The 14,324-nt window shown below is 47.5% G+C and overlaps 1 long non-coding RNA gene across 1 annotated transcript; it reads right to left on the bottom strand.

Moving 5' to 3' along the window:
- Positions 1 to 827: 827 nt before the first annotated feature.
- On the bottom strand, positions 828 to 6,626 carry LOC141571316 (uncharacterized). The gene is made up of 3 exons (XR_012496082.1): positions 6,469 to 6,626; positions 3,432 to 3,555; positions 828 to 2,370 (listed from the first exon to the last, which is right to left on the bottom strand). It is a non-coding gene; the product is annotated as an uncharacterized LOC141571316 (long non-coding RNA).
- Between the last annotated feature and the right edge of the window lie 7,698 nt (positions 6,627 to 14,324).

Below are 14,324 nucleotides of genomic sequence, written 5' to 3'. Positions count from 1 at the left end.
CCCCCTTCTCCTCCCCGCCTCCCCCATCTCCCCGCCTCCCCTCCCCTCCTTTCTTCCACCTCTCTCCCCTTCTCCCACCCCCTCTCCCCTGCTGCTGTACACAGATTTGGGCAGAATGTGGTTGCAAGGCCTTCGTCAAGAATTCAGAGGAGAAAGTTTGCCGCTGTGCTGGAGCCCGGCTGCTCGGCTCCCCTCCAGTCTGCGCCTGGGAAGCTGGCCTTACACTAGGGCGGTGGCTCCCGCCTGGCCTAGGAGCCAATGCTCTCCGGTTTTCTTCTCGGTTTAACACGATTCTGCTCTTGAAGTTTAGCACAGCAACGTGAAGGGCAGCAATCCCTTTTATTTTAGAGAGGAAAAGGAGGGTGCAAAAAGGATTGAGAGGGGACAAGGCCAAGGGGGAGGCAGAGAATAGGAGAAGCAGTAGTGCTGCTGGGCTGGGGGACCACGAGAGGGGCTTTGAGAGCAGAATTTCCTATTTGGGTACCAGCCAGGGGCCAGGTGTAAAGATAGGGGGGCCTCAACAACACTCCCCGGGAAGGAAAGTGTGTGGCATTTCTGCTGTCAGAAATGATGGCCACACTGTCTTGTTTTCCACTTTCATCTTCAGACTCAGTAGACCCAGCACCACAGCCAGGGCCTGTTTGCAGGGTGTGATGACGGCTTGTGCAGAACATAGCGCCTGCTTTCCTAGAGGACAGGCCCAGTACACCATAGGCACATGATAAAAACAACAGCTAACTCATTAGCACTGTGGTAAGAACTCTGCCAAATGGATTGCATTTAATCCTTGTAACAATCAGGTGAGACTTTTATTCCCATTTTACATATGTGGACACTGAGGCATGGGTAGGCTAAGTGACTTGGTGGTGACCTCACAGTTCTTAGTGGCAGACCCAGGACTCAAACCTACATCTGCTTGACTCCAAAACCTACATTATAATGACTTAGTATTTGCTGGTGGAAGACAAAATGATTCAGCTTCAGCACAAATGGGACTGATAACCCCATTTGGAGGACAGACAGGTAGGTTTGCAGGCAGTAGAGTGAGCAGGGTAGCCAGTAAATGCTCAGAGTTCTCCCAGACTTGCATGTCACAGTGGACATAATCAGCGCATCTTTACCTCTCAGAATGTTACTGGGCCTTTCATTAGCAGGTGTCTCTGAATTCCTAGACCTTCTCCATGGTAGGAACTCAAAGAGCAGTTGTGTCTAGTTAACCCAAGTCTCCTGTGGTTGGTTCCTTAGAGAATACCTGGGGCCCTCGGCTGGTAGCCCTGTGCAAAATTACTGGACTGTTCAATAGGATTTTTAAAAGTCCCCAAATTCCCATTCTTCTACAAAGGAAACATGACAAGGGGGAGACCCACAAGACCAGTTAAACTTGAAGGTTTAATGGGACCCTTGCAACACACCCAGAAATCTCTGGGGGACTCTGAAGAACACCCTGGAAAAAAACTGGGATCCTTGGTCCCTGTGGTATTATACAAGGTGTTCACTCTGGAGACTAAGGAGATGGGTGGCCTGGTGATGATGGTGATGGGACATTTGTGATGTCCTTTTCTGTTTGTCCCCAGCAAATATGAAGCATGCCTTGCACTGTCAAGCTTTTCCGATAGTTTCTTTTTCAGAAGGTGTCACGATACCACTAAGGAGTTTTTTACTTTAGGTGTTATTTTTCACTACTACTTAACATCTACACACTCATAAGTCACCAGAACACACCCTAATTCTCACCCCAAAATGAGACACATTTGACAAGGCCAGCCTTCTAAGAAAGGCAGTGGGAAGCCTGGAAGTGCAGCGTTCCACGCATGTTCACATACAGAGCAGAACTGGTGTGTAAGACGCTGTGCTATGGAAGAATGTCTCAGGGTGCTGTCTGACAGTTAATTTATTTCTAAATCTCGTACAGCTAACATATTGCTAAATAACCCCCCACAGGAACACTAGGGAATTATCCTCCCTGTTCTCCTTTCTCTATTTTTACAGGTGAAGGGCTGAAGCCACCCAAAGGGGCTTACGACAACCTGACACCCCAGCCTTGTTTTTTGGGGTGAGTGAGGTAGCAGGCCTGTGGCCCCCTTGGCGGACAACCCAGTGGAGAAGGAACACGGCCCCCTGGCCAGCTGTGGGCATGGCCACAGAGGCAGGCCAGGCGTTCCAGGCTGCTGCTCCACCACACAACTGGGCCATGTTTCCCATCGTGCCCAACTTTCCCTAGTCTTGTTGTCACAATAGCCCCATGGTAGAAGCTGAAGCCCAGGCTGCCGCTCAGGAAGTCCGCCTCTTTCTGAAGCCTAATGTCAGGCTTTCCTTGTAAGGAGGAGGGAGCCCGGGAGCTGGTTGGTCTCCTCTCTCCTGCAGGGCACCCTAAAGAGGAGAAGGAAATCAGGCAGGTCAAAATGAAGCACAGCCCATCTCTGTGCCTGAAGCTGACAACCCACCCGCCTCCCTGTGCACGTGCAGGGCCTCAGAGCGGGTCCCTCACCCGGCCTTGGAGCTGTTGCCTGCTTGCAGGCTACCCCACATTCTCTACTGCCGGCCCCATCTGCCACCACCATGGGCCTGCCCAGACCTTTCCTGGCAGCTGTGCCTGTGCTGGGTACCATTCCTAGAGTCACTCTCAGGGAACCCAGAGGCAAGTCCAGGCTAATGGGCTCCGTGAGACACAATGGCAATGTGGGTGTTGGCCTTCTGATTGAGCCCCTCTACAAACACTGCCTGGGTCTGGGTCTGGGTCTGAGTCTGGGTCTGGGTCTGGGTCTGGGTCTGGGTCTGGGTCTGGGTCTGGGTCTGGGTCTGGGGCAAGGTGGCCTCAGGCCTTTGCTGTGCAGGACAGTGAGGGACGGACGCAGGCCTCTCAGCATCTCTTAAATCATCCCACACAGAGCCACTTAACTTCAGCATATGCATGCTGCCGCTGGCTCTGTCGCCAGAGATGAACTACAAGTCATAAAATCAGATGAAGATCTGTGTAAATCTTCCCAGCTTAGAAAGTTGAAGATGAAAGGGATACGAGAGACCGTCTAGTTCTGCAGCTGTACAAACGGAGGCCAGGGAGGTGTGTTGTCAACCTGACCATCACAAAGCCTCCGGGGGCTATGCCACTACCTCCTTGCTGTCTCACTCATCTGTAGCATCTTTCAACTTCCAGAAACAACTAACGAGAAATCAGTCCTCCAGCGTCTTCACCTCCATCTACATTTATTGTTTCCAGCTGCTAAACATTGGCACTTTTGAAAGTGGGGGCCCCTTCGGTCCTTAAGGGTCAGTGTCCTGGGAATGCTGATTGAGCAGAGTGGAGAATAGGCAGGGGACTGGAGGCTTAACTGCCAGCTTCCTCCGTGGCACCTGGGGATCTGTCTTTCAAAGCCCTGGGTGTGCGCCCTCCGCACATACCAACCTACAGAGTCAGTGCTCACTCCACTCACCTGAACGTTGGCCCTCTGGGGAGGGAAAGCTGGAGGACGTGCCATGTTATCATCTAGTTGGCTGTGGACGGGAAGCTGTTCGGGCCCGCTGGAAAGCTTCAGAATCGTCCCGCGGATTCAGGACCTGTAGTGTCGGAGATCCTTTAAGGGACCAGTTCTAGAAGAAAGCTCACAGGTGCTTCTAGTTTTGCCTTTGCCTTACTCAAGACCCTCTGGCTGCAGGTAACCAACCTGAGTTCAAGGGAACTAGATGGAGAAAGTCATGTTTCAGGACAGATGCTACTAGCAGCCCAGGCAGGACTCCTCCAGCTCGCATCTCGGCTTCACCTTTGGCTCTGCCACCAGCTTTCCCTTCTTCTCCATGCTCCTTCAACTACCACGGTTACATCTCTTCTACTGAAGAGATTAGCATCCCTTGCTCCTGACACACCTTAGGGCCTCAATGAGCAATCTGTGATGGACTCCAGCTTTCCCTCCCCATAAAACGAGGCCATACTGCAAAGTACGACAGGAAAGCCACTGAGAGCTACAGCAGACACTAGAGCAGCTACTTCGTGGAACATGCTTTCCCCACACAGCCAGGTTCACACAAGAGGGGGTGATTGAGAAAGAGCTTTGGGAATCTCAGGCTCTGTGTGAAGTGACATTTCTGACTGCGAAAGGGTGGGCCACGAGGCGAGGGGTGTGACCTGATGGATGTTGTTCGGAATTTGAATTAGAGAGTACTGAAGACTTTTTTCTGTTCCAAAATGTTATGAGATTATCACAGGTTGGGCCACCTCTTTCCTGTTTAAACAGGAAATTTTAAAATTTTGTCCACTGCAATGGCTTTTCTATGTGAACATATTTTCAATGTTTTGAATGTGATAATGAGATTCAATTTGTAGAGATGATGCCCATTTTCTGAAACGTGGCCAGGAACACGTGAGATTTAAAGGAGGAAGACTTTGATTTCATAGGAAATGTGTGTCATTCTCTGAGAGCATCCTAAGAAGGATCGAAATGTACCTAATTTTTCTTGTTCCATGTCCAGTGTGCTTACCACCCTTATAAGTAATCATAAATGTTGCTTTCTGAGTAACTTTCTAGATAAGACATGGCATCTGTTCCAGGGAGAATGATTTTAGCCTCAGCAGCTGAGAAATGAGATGAATTATCTGTCTCATTATAGTCAATTTGGGTAGTCAGGAATTACCCTGGCATGGACAGATAGACAAAAGAGTAAACAAGACTCTAGTATGCTTTTTTTAATGAGGCAAAAGGTGTTTTTTTTGTTGTTTTTTGTTTTTTAAATAGCATTGAAGGTTGAGTATTAACACAGAGCTCAGAGAACACTGAACACAGAGGTCTGTGTATTTTATAAATTAAAACATACAAAAAAACAGAGTGGTTGTAGAGGGTTCTGTGTTTCTCACTCAGGGGAAAAGGGACAAAATATCAGTGTGGAGGGACTCCAGGTGTCTTCTAGCTATATCTCCAGTGCAGACTTACTCCCACAGTCATGAAGCATGCCAGGAGCAGAGATACAGCCTGAAAGTGTTTCCTGGGAATCTGTGACTTTTTCTTAGACTATGTGATGAGATTTTTGCTGCCTAGATACGTCAGAGGTTGGAACTCCATGGCTAGTGTTTTGGTAACCTAATAAGCAGAAAATCTTCCCTGGGATTCTGAATTTTGAAGACTTATTTCAAAAAGCCAACAAAAAGGCCCAGACATAATTTCAGCACATGAAAACAACACTAACAGAAACTGAGCTATATAAAAGCTGTATAAAGAGTGAACCTTCTCTCTCTTCCACAACAGCCCAATTCTAGAATCTAGTTTCATGAGTAAGGCAGGAGAATATATGGTGGTTTGATATTAGTTTGTAGGACCTTCCTAGGCGATGAACTTGTAGGGAAATGGGATCAGTGAAGCTGGAACAGACCCAAGATCAGAACTTGGGAGGCTCCTACGACTTTGTCCTGGGACACAGGACAACTGATGTCCTTCCCTGGGTGTCAGCACTAGATGGTAGCTTTCCTATGGGACTGGCTTTGGGGTCTGACCCACAGTGGCCCTCTCACCTGGTTCCTCTTGTGCCCGACAGAGTAAATCAGTGGTATCGAGACAATTAATGAACCAGGGTGGGAGCAATCCTGTTGCAATTTCTTGTTTATGCTTTACTGACCTACCAACGCCACTGGGCTGCCAGCTTCTTAAGGAAAGGGACACATCTTGTTTGCCACTGTATCCCCAGTGCCTAGCACAGCTCCAGTTCTAGACCATTATTATAAAATGAAGTGAAACGTTCCAAAGAAAGCAAGACTACATTCACTCTCTTCCAACCAAGGGCACAGATCAAATGCGTCGGTATGAGAGTGGGGTTTTCTTCCTCCAGGTTCTCTTGGATTTTCAAGGAACGGGCACTAAAGTGCTTCCGGTCCCCTGAAGCCTTAGTTCTTGGGTGTTCTGGGGGTGAGGGCAGGGTCTGAGTCCTTGCTAGCCTGAATCTCCCATACAGTGCCTGGCACCCTATAGATGACCGATAAACATTTGTTAAATAAAATAATAAAGTGATGGCTGCTGGCCTGACTTGTGCCTAGCAGGCTGCTGTCATTGCCCAATGAATGGGCCTCTTTCAACACAAGACGTTAGGAAACTGGATTTCCCTAAAGGGAAAACTGTTAGGGCAGCAGGCCTTTTTCCCACCACTTTCTGGGGAGATGAGGAGAAACACGGGACAAAACTCCTCAGGGGCATGGTCCTGCACTGACCATGCCTAGGCTTTGGAGGGGACCCGGCGTCCCTTGTCAGATGATGACAGCCCCAGAAACAAGAGCCGGCAGGCAGATTCGGCTGCAGGCAGGCATTTCCTCTCCACGTGACATGACGAGGTGACTCCTCACGCTCCCCACCCCCGAGCCTGCGCAGCCAGCAAGTATCTCAAAGGTGAGGACCACAGACCGTGCCCTGCAGAGGCTTCCCCTCCCCCCACCCTCCCCCTCCGCCCAACCTCCCCCTCCCCCCAACGCCGTACTCCCCACACCGCTCCTACTCCCGGTGCCTCCATTTGGTGACTCCACCGTCGGCTCAGGCGCCAGGAAAGAGACACCTGCCGGTGGAAGGCGGCAGTGCGGGTCCCCGCGGGCACTTGAGACAGGCAGGCCAGGCCCAGGGGTGGGAGAGGCCTGGGAGGGGCCCGAAGCGTGCGATGTTCTCCTTTGCAAGCCAGTTCTTCATTCCACTTCCGAGGACACAACGTGATCTCTCGTCTTTGGACGCTCTGTGAAAGATGGTAAAACAGACATAGGTTTAGGTATAGGGGAGCCCAAACGTCCCCTGTCTTGGCCCTTCTCCAAAAGTTCAGCAAACCAGCACCCCCGCACCTGCTGTTCCCTGAGCTGCTGGGCCAAGAGAACACAAGAAATATCCTCTGCACTCAGAGGGTCAAGTTAGATTCAAGTTCACGTAAGGCAGCCAGCTTGCTCTCAGGCTAACTCTTACCCACACCCCGCTTGAGACAGGGCCCCTAAACCCGCGTGTGTGTGTGCGCGCGCGCGTGTGCCTGCACACGCATGAGAAGGTGTGCAAGGTGAAAACTGGATGGACTAGAAGTCACAATGAAAGAAGCCAGCAAAGTGCAGTGAGAACAGAGTGAGAACGACTGACAATGAGCCTGGGACCCAGCAGCAGTTTAGTTGCACAGGCAGGACTAGCCCCCAGTTGTGATCCCCAGGAGGGAACTCCACAAAGGCTGGACAAGTGAAGAGTCTTCGGGCTGCTGGCCTGGAGCTAATCCCTTCAGTGGGGGAGGTTTGAATCCTTGGAAGGACAGGGGGCGGACAGGAGACTCTACTCTGGGAAAACAGTGGCTTCAGGTCAGATGCTGCCGCCCAGGTCTGGTGTGTGGAATGGTGCCACTGTGGCCCACAGGGAACCACTGCTGGTTCCCTATAGTCCAGGAAGTGCACGATGAGCCTGGGATTCATTTGTGGGATGGTTAGAACTGTGGTTCTCAAAGCACCACCAGCTTCACCGGGGAACTTGTTAGAAGTGCAAATTTTGGGACCCCCACCCTAGACAGACTGAATCACAGGTTTTGGGGGCACGCCTTAGGATCAGTCTTTAACAAGCCCCCCAGGTGGTTCTGATGTTCTCCAAATTTGAGAACCCCTGGATTAGTAAATGATGAATAGAGGAGCCAGCGGGGTGGCATTCCAGGTGCAGGGCGGTGAGAGCTGGGCTCCACGTGTATGAATGAAGGGGAATAAGGGTGTCCCGCTGACAGGTATAGGATGAGGGGAAGGGTATCCATTTTGTGAGGGAGAGAGTGCTAAATAAATGTCATTGGGTCCTGTTGAGTTTAGTGCGATGTCAGGACACCCACATGGAAATCCTCAAAGCAGCTGCAAGTCAGACACTGAAACAGGTGGGTGAGCAGGGATGGGGTCACCTGTGTGGGGTGGAAATAAAAGGAGTGGGTCAGCTCACTGAGGAAATAAGTGTTGTGGGATACGATCAGGCAGAAGACAAGAGGACATAAAGTCCAGAAGCTTACCTGGAAGAGCTGGTCCCAGAGGAGGAAGGAAAACAGTCAGCATGGTGCCACTGAGGCAGAAGACGAGAAAGAGATCAAGAGAGAGCCAGAGGGCGGGAAGAGAAGGCCTCAGACATCGGCTGGCCTTGGGCACTGTTTTCTGACCCATTAGAGGGCTGTGAAGCAATGTGGTTGTGAAACCAGCATTTAAAATAATAACAGAAAATGTCACTGTCTCTCACACAGCAAAGATACAGTTTCATGAAATTTCTGTTTAAGATATTTTTTTGGGGGAGGGGGATACAATGTCATTTCTGTGACATTCTTGCCAAAAATGTACAAAATCAGTGTAATCATGAAAAAAACAGCAGACAGATCGAATTGGAGGGACATTTGACAAAATAACTGATCAATACTCTTCAAAAGTGTCAAGAAAAGTCTGAGGAACTGTCACAGATTCAGGAGACTAAGGAGAAATAGCTTAAATGCCATGTGGGAACCCGGAGAGAATCCTGGAACAGCAAGGTAGTGCATGATGCAAAATATGGTGAGTTTTGGTGAAAAAAGTTTGAGAGCCACACTGGAGGTGTGGAAAGGCTGTGGAGCACGCAGTGAGAACGAGCTCATGGTGCTGAGGTCCCCGAGGGTTTTGTGGGTGCTATGGGGAGGGTGAGAAGCTCAGGCCACAGTTGTGGTTGGTGAGAGGGCTGGGGTTTTCATAGTGCCTGCAGGAAATTAGATGCCAGACTCCGCTGTGGGGTCTGACAGTGGCTGTGGATTCCAGTTGGGGAGGAACTCTGACCCCAGGAAGTGTGAAGGTGGGTGGACACCATGGATGTTGAAGCTGTCACAAGGCTGTCCTGTTATCACCGATGACAGCCACTGTGTGTGGCTGTCATGCCAGAAACCCATCCTCATCCCTAGGGGAGGGTAACAGTTGATAGTCTAGTTTGTGCTATTTCTTTGATTTTCTTGGGGGGTGGGGGGGGGGCAGGAGGAGAACTGATTTCAGGTCCCTGTTTCATAATCTAAGTTTCACAATGGAAGTTATGATTGAAGACCTATTTCATAATCAAAGTTTCTCTAAATTTTAAAAGCCCATAGACAGACAAGTGCCCGTATTTCGCGAGGAACCCTTCAAGCAACCTGGAGGAATGGAAGGTTCTGGTAACTCAGTAGCTTCTAACCTGCCTTGTAAATGTATTGAGTTAGAGCGGTGATTCTCAACTAAGGGCAATTTTGACCCCAGGAAACATTTGGCAATGTCTGGAGACATTTTCACTTGTCATAACTGTGTGTGTGTGTGTGTGTGTGTATACGTGTGCTACTGGCATCTAGTAGGTAGAGGCCAGGGATGCTGCTAAACATCCTTTAGTGCACAGGACAGCCCCTCTGCCCCACAACAGAAAATTATCCAGCCCCAAATGTCAACAGTGCCGATGTTGAGAAACCGTGAGTTAGAGGAGGTGGAAATGTGAAGGCTGTTTACAGTCAGGAGAGTTGCCTGGTTGCTTTTCACAAAAGAAGGGTATTAAATTTCATTTCTTGGCTTGATTTCAAGTGGATAATTATAACCTGCCTACCTAAAATTTACACTTTAATTTTCAGTGGTTATCTTTCTCCAGTTCGTGCTTAAACAGGCTCAGCGTGGCTGTATTCTTGACAACAGGGCGATACTCTGTGCCTGAGTTGGTTACAGGTCAGCAGTGGGTAAAAGGATTGGTCTTGAAGTGATTTGAAACCTTTGGGGGAATAAAAAGCACTAAAATGAGAAACTTGGGACATTGTTGTCATTATTAATTATTAGTAATATTTCAGCACTCATTTGGCCACTCTCAGGATTCCCCCGGGATTCCCATTAGTAGGAAGGTCAAGATCAGATTCGTGACCTTCAGTCTAACTGGAGGCTGCCCAGAATTAATATGTTAGCTGTTAAAAGCAGGGAGCGCTGGCTCTGCAGACCAGGCGCCTGCTCTCAGCGTTTGGGAGAGGCTGCACTGGCAACACCCAGCCTCAAAGCAAAGCTCCAACCTTCCATTTGTACACGCTGTTCCCATATTTAGAACAGAGTGGCACATACTTGTCTATTGCTTCAAGGCAAGAGCAAATTCTGAAGGTATTAAATAGAGTCTTCCTCAAGCAAACAAGACAGCCTAGAAAAAGTTCAGGGCAAGGCTTTGCCTCTCTGTTTCCTCACATTTTTAAAGATTATAATAATTCAGGCTGGCAAAATTTAAAATCAGAACTCTGGCTGCCCACGGATGGACAAACCAAATGGTTACCTTTCTATAAGCCACATAGATTAGCTTGTGAAACCTGATTTGGCTTTATTTATTTATTTAAAAGTATTTAGCGTAAAATAAGCCTGGACAGCTACAGACAGGTATAAAACCAGCAGGTTTTCTTTTTCTTCTTCTTTTTTTTTACCTTTGAAAGTTTTTCTTTTCTTTCTTTCTTTCTTTTTTTTTTTAAACTTTTTTTGTTGTTGTTCATTTTCCCCTAGGATTTCTGTCTTTAGAAAGATAGTATCAGCCTCATACTTAGTAACCTGGAATTTTGGCAGTGTTACTTTTGGTATTGTTAATGGTGATATATGTTACTTCTCTGCTTGACATGCGTTTATTTAAGTAGGTTTGGAATGGATAATGTCCTGGCAAGATTCTTCCTTAAAAATCCATATTATTTCATAGTATAAGTGCTGCCTTCATATATGGGCAAAATACCACTGATTTTAATTTGATTTTTTACGAGCTGACTCATCCACACCCTCTTACCTAGGCCCTGAATTACATTTTGAAGGTATTAGCCAAGAGTGGCAGAGAGGCAGAAATTTTGGTGAGAGGCAGAAATTTTGGCCACAGGGCAGAGTTTGTCTTTGCAAATCAAAGTGGTGTGTCCCGGACAGAGCCTGAGACCCTGCGTCCTGGTTGGGAAAAATCACACCATAATAAGAGTAATGTTTATTGGCTGTTTAGTATATGTCAGTCTGAGTCCAAGTTTCACTCATTTAAGCCTTTCTAGACTCCTTAAGGTGAGTGCTACTTGTCGCCTCTGTTTTACAGCTGAGGAAACGGAGGCTCAGAGAGGTTACTTTATCCAAGGTCACGGAGCAGAAAGACTCCACTGCAGTTTGAAACAAGCCATCTGTCTCTACCACCCTTGCTGTTGCCCAACAAACATGATCTAAAAAACACAAATAATATTAGCATGTGATAATTATATAGTTTGCAATTATTACCTCTTTTATTCAGGGGGCATGATGGTAACTAGAATCTTGGAAGGTGTCTCTTCATAAAAATTAGCTTTAGAAATGGTGAAACACAAGCTCTCACACTCTCTTTCCAGTGTCATGTTAGCAGAAGGCTGATGTGAACAAACTTGGTGCCCGAGAGACCACTTGTTTATTTTCCTGCTCCCCAAGACAAATTTAGGCAGTGGGGTGTTTTAGGATTTCTTTTCGCAGTGCTTTTCTTTCTCTACACTTTTCCTGATCACGATGCAGGTGACACCGTTTTGAAGCTTAATTACACCTCTGGCCTTGCATTGCACGAAGCATTCTACTCATGACTGTGTTTTTGGAAGCTAAGGGCATGGTAGGAAGGGCATATTTATCTTGGAATTGAGACTCGAGAAATGAGTTCCTCCCTTGAACATGGCTTGAGATATATCACCTCCCCATCTGGGAGTTCAACCTCAGGTACATAAGAAGCCAACTGTAAATTTTAAGAGTACAGGAGAGCAAGAAGCCATTAATTTGGATGACACCTAATGAGGTAAAGTGCAGCCATCTATCATTTCTTCAGGGGTTTAGTATTAGTATGTCTCCCCACTGCCTCCCCACTCACTCACAGTGGAGAAGGCTAAGAATGATTGGCAAATTCAGCACTATTATGGCTTCAATATGGCCCTTCTGCATCAAGTTGGAATTGGAACAAGCTGATAAAGTACAAAAAGTTTATATGCTTATGAGACATGCGGCAATGTATTGGCATGGTCTCGGAGGCCCTTTGAACTTGGTTCCCACCCCTTCTGTCTAGCTCTAGCACCTTCCGCTTCCCACCCTGCAGCTACACCAGGTGGCCTGCTTCCCTTCACTCCAGGTGAGGGACAAGGCAAGTTGAGGCCACATTTCAGAATTCCAAGGACTGGTTTCCTACTTCCTCAAGGCTGCAACTTTGAGACTTAGAAACAAGACTAGGATGGGTGCTGTGGTCCCAGGATGACTGACTCGGGCAGCCTAACCCTGCAAGAGACAGAAGGAAATCAATGTCATAATTTAAGGTGGGAGGCGGTTCATCCATGTGGCTCCCTCCCCCTGGCATGCCTTCCTTTCTTTATCACTCGAATTATATTTTGCCTTCAATATCCAATCATCTTCCAGTGAGAAGCTTTTCCTGACCCAACCCTCTGACTGAGATACCCCCTTCATGCTTTACTCATCACCTTCTGGGCCCTAATCAAACGCAAATACTTTAAATGCCATCACAGTCTTAGAGGCACCGGTCAGGCATTATCGGGCAACCTGAGCTCCACCGGGATCCCCCAAGCCCACTGTGCTCAGCATGAGGGCAGCCCTTCTCACTCCCTGTTTACTTAGAATTAAGTACAAGCCCTTGTAAGTATAAATTATTCTTTATGGTTTCTGGTAACATGCACTATTCTATTGTTAAGTTGTGAACCAAGACAGAGAACATTTTCAACTCGCTGCCTATGATCTCTTCTCTCGTGTTTCCTGGGATCTGCTTCCCTCATCCTCCTGGAAGCCCAGCTCCTGTGCTAACACTCCACAGGTGTTTCCCATGACCTCTACAAAGTCTTTCAACAGGTGAGAGAAAACTTACAAGTGTGGCACAACAACTGATACCAAATCTATAGCCTTTTCCATGGGAGGCAGTGGAAACAGGTTGGGCAGGTGCAATTTGATGCTTTATCTCCCTTCTTACATGCTACCATTTCTCTTTCTAGCAAATCAGATTAGAAGGCTGGAAGGGCTAGTGGGGGTGAGCATGGCCTGATGAAGACCGAGTTCTTACTTCTTGGGGCTGCAGGCATTGCAGAATCAAGGCTAAAGGCCGAGAGAAGGCGTCACAGCCCTTGTGGCCACTTTAGAATTTCGTCTCCTTGGACATCAAAAAGGATAGGATTGGTGGGTAATTCCCAGGGATCCTGCTGCTACAGGACACGACTTCCAGGGCAAAGAGTGTTTGAGGTTACCTGAAAACCCCAAAATGTTCATGTGATCCTTTGACACTTAATAAATGTTTTCCATTGTGGTAAAATATACATCACATAAAATTTACCATTTTAATATTTTTAAGCCTACAGGTCAGTGGCATTAGATGCATTCACTTTGTTGTGAATCACCACCATTCATCTCCAGAACGTTTTCACCTCTCCAGACTGAAACTCTGTCCCATTAAATGTGAATTCCCCATTTGCCCTCCACCCCCACCCTTGGCAACCACCATTTTACTTTCTATTTCTATGAATTTGACTCTGGATACCGCATATAAGTAGAATTGTACAGCCCTTGTCCTTTTGTGACTGGCTTATTATACTTGGCACAACATCCTCAAGGTTCATCGTTGTAGCATGTGTCAGAGTTTCCTTCCTCTCTTTTTGCTGTATCTACTGTGAGCACGAAGAGCGTTCTCATCAGTCAGAGTGTCGACGTTCCAGAAAATGTCATCCTCACTCTGAAGGGACGCACAGTTATTGTGAAGCGCCCCAGAGGAACCCTGTGGAGGGACTTCAATCTCATCAGTGTAGAACTCAGTCTCTTTGGACAGAAAAAGAAGAGACTCTGCGTTGACAAAAGGGACACTCCTGGCACTATCTCTAGTCATGGTCAAGGGTGCTGGCCAGGGCTTCCATCACAGGAGGAGGTCTGTGTGTGCCCACTTCCCCATTAGCGTCACTGTCCAGGAGAATGGGTTTCTTGTTGAAATCTGAGATTTTGTGGGTGGAAAATACATCTGCAGGGTTCAAACAAGGCCGGGCGTTGCTTGTTCAGTATCTCAGGCCCAGAAAGATGAGTTAATTCTTGAAGGAAACACCAGTGGACTTGAACCAAATTCAACTGCCTTGATTCAGCAAGCCATAACTGTTAAAAACAGGATTATCAGAAAAATTTTGGATGGTATTTATGTTTATGAAAAAGGAGCAGTGCTGTGGGCTAATGAATAATATCTAAGTTATCCAGCTACAGAAATGGCAAAATGCTGGATGATTCTTAGGACCTATTTTAAAGACCCCATAAAAGCTCTGTATTGAAAAAACATTTTTTCCCTTCCTTTTTAAGGCTGAGTAATGTTCCATTCTATGTATAGACCACACTTTGTTTATCTGTTCATCTAAGGACACTTGGGTTGCTT

Source organism: Rhinolophus sinicus, linkage group LG04 (assembly GCF_036562045.2).
Source record: "Rhinolophus sinicus isolate RSC01 linkage group LG04, ASM3656204v1, whole genome shotgun sequence".
In the NCBI taxonomy this organism is placed as follows: Eukaryota; Metazoa; Chordata; class Mammalia; order Chiroptera; family Rhinolophidae; genus Rhinolophus; species Rhinolophus sinicus.
This window is presented reverse-complemented; position numbering and strand designations above follow the sequence as displayed.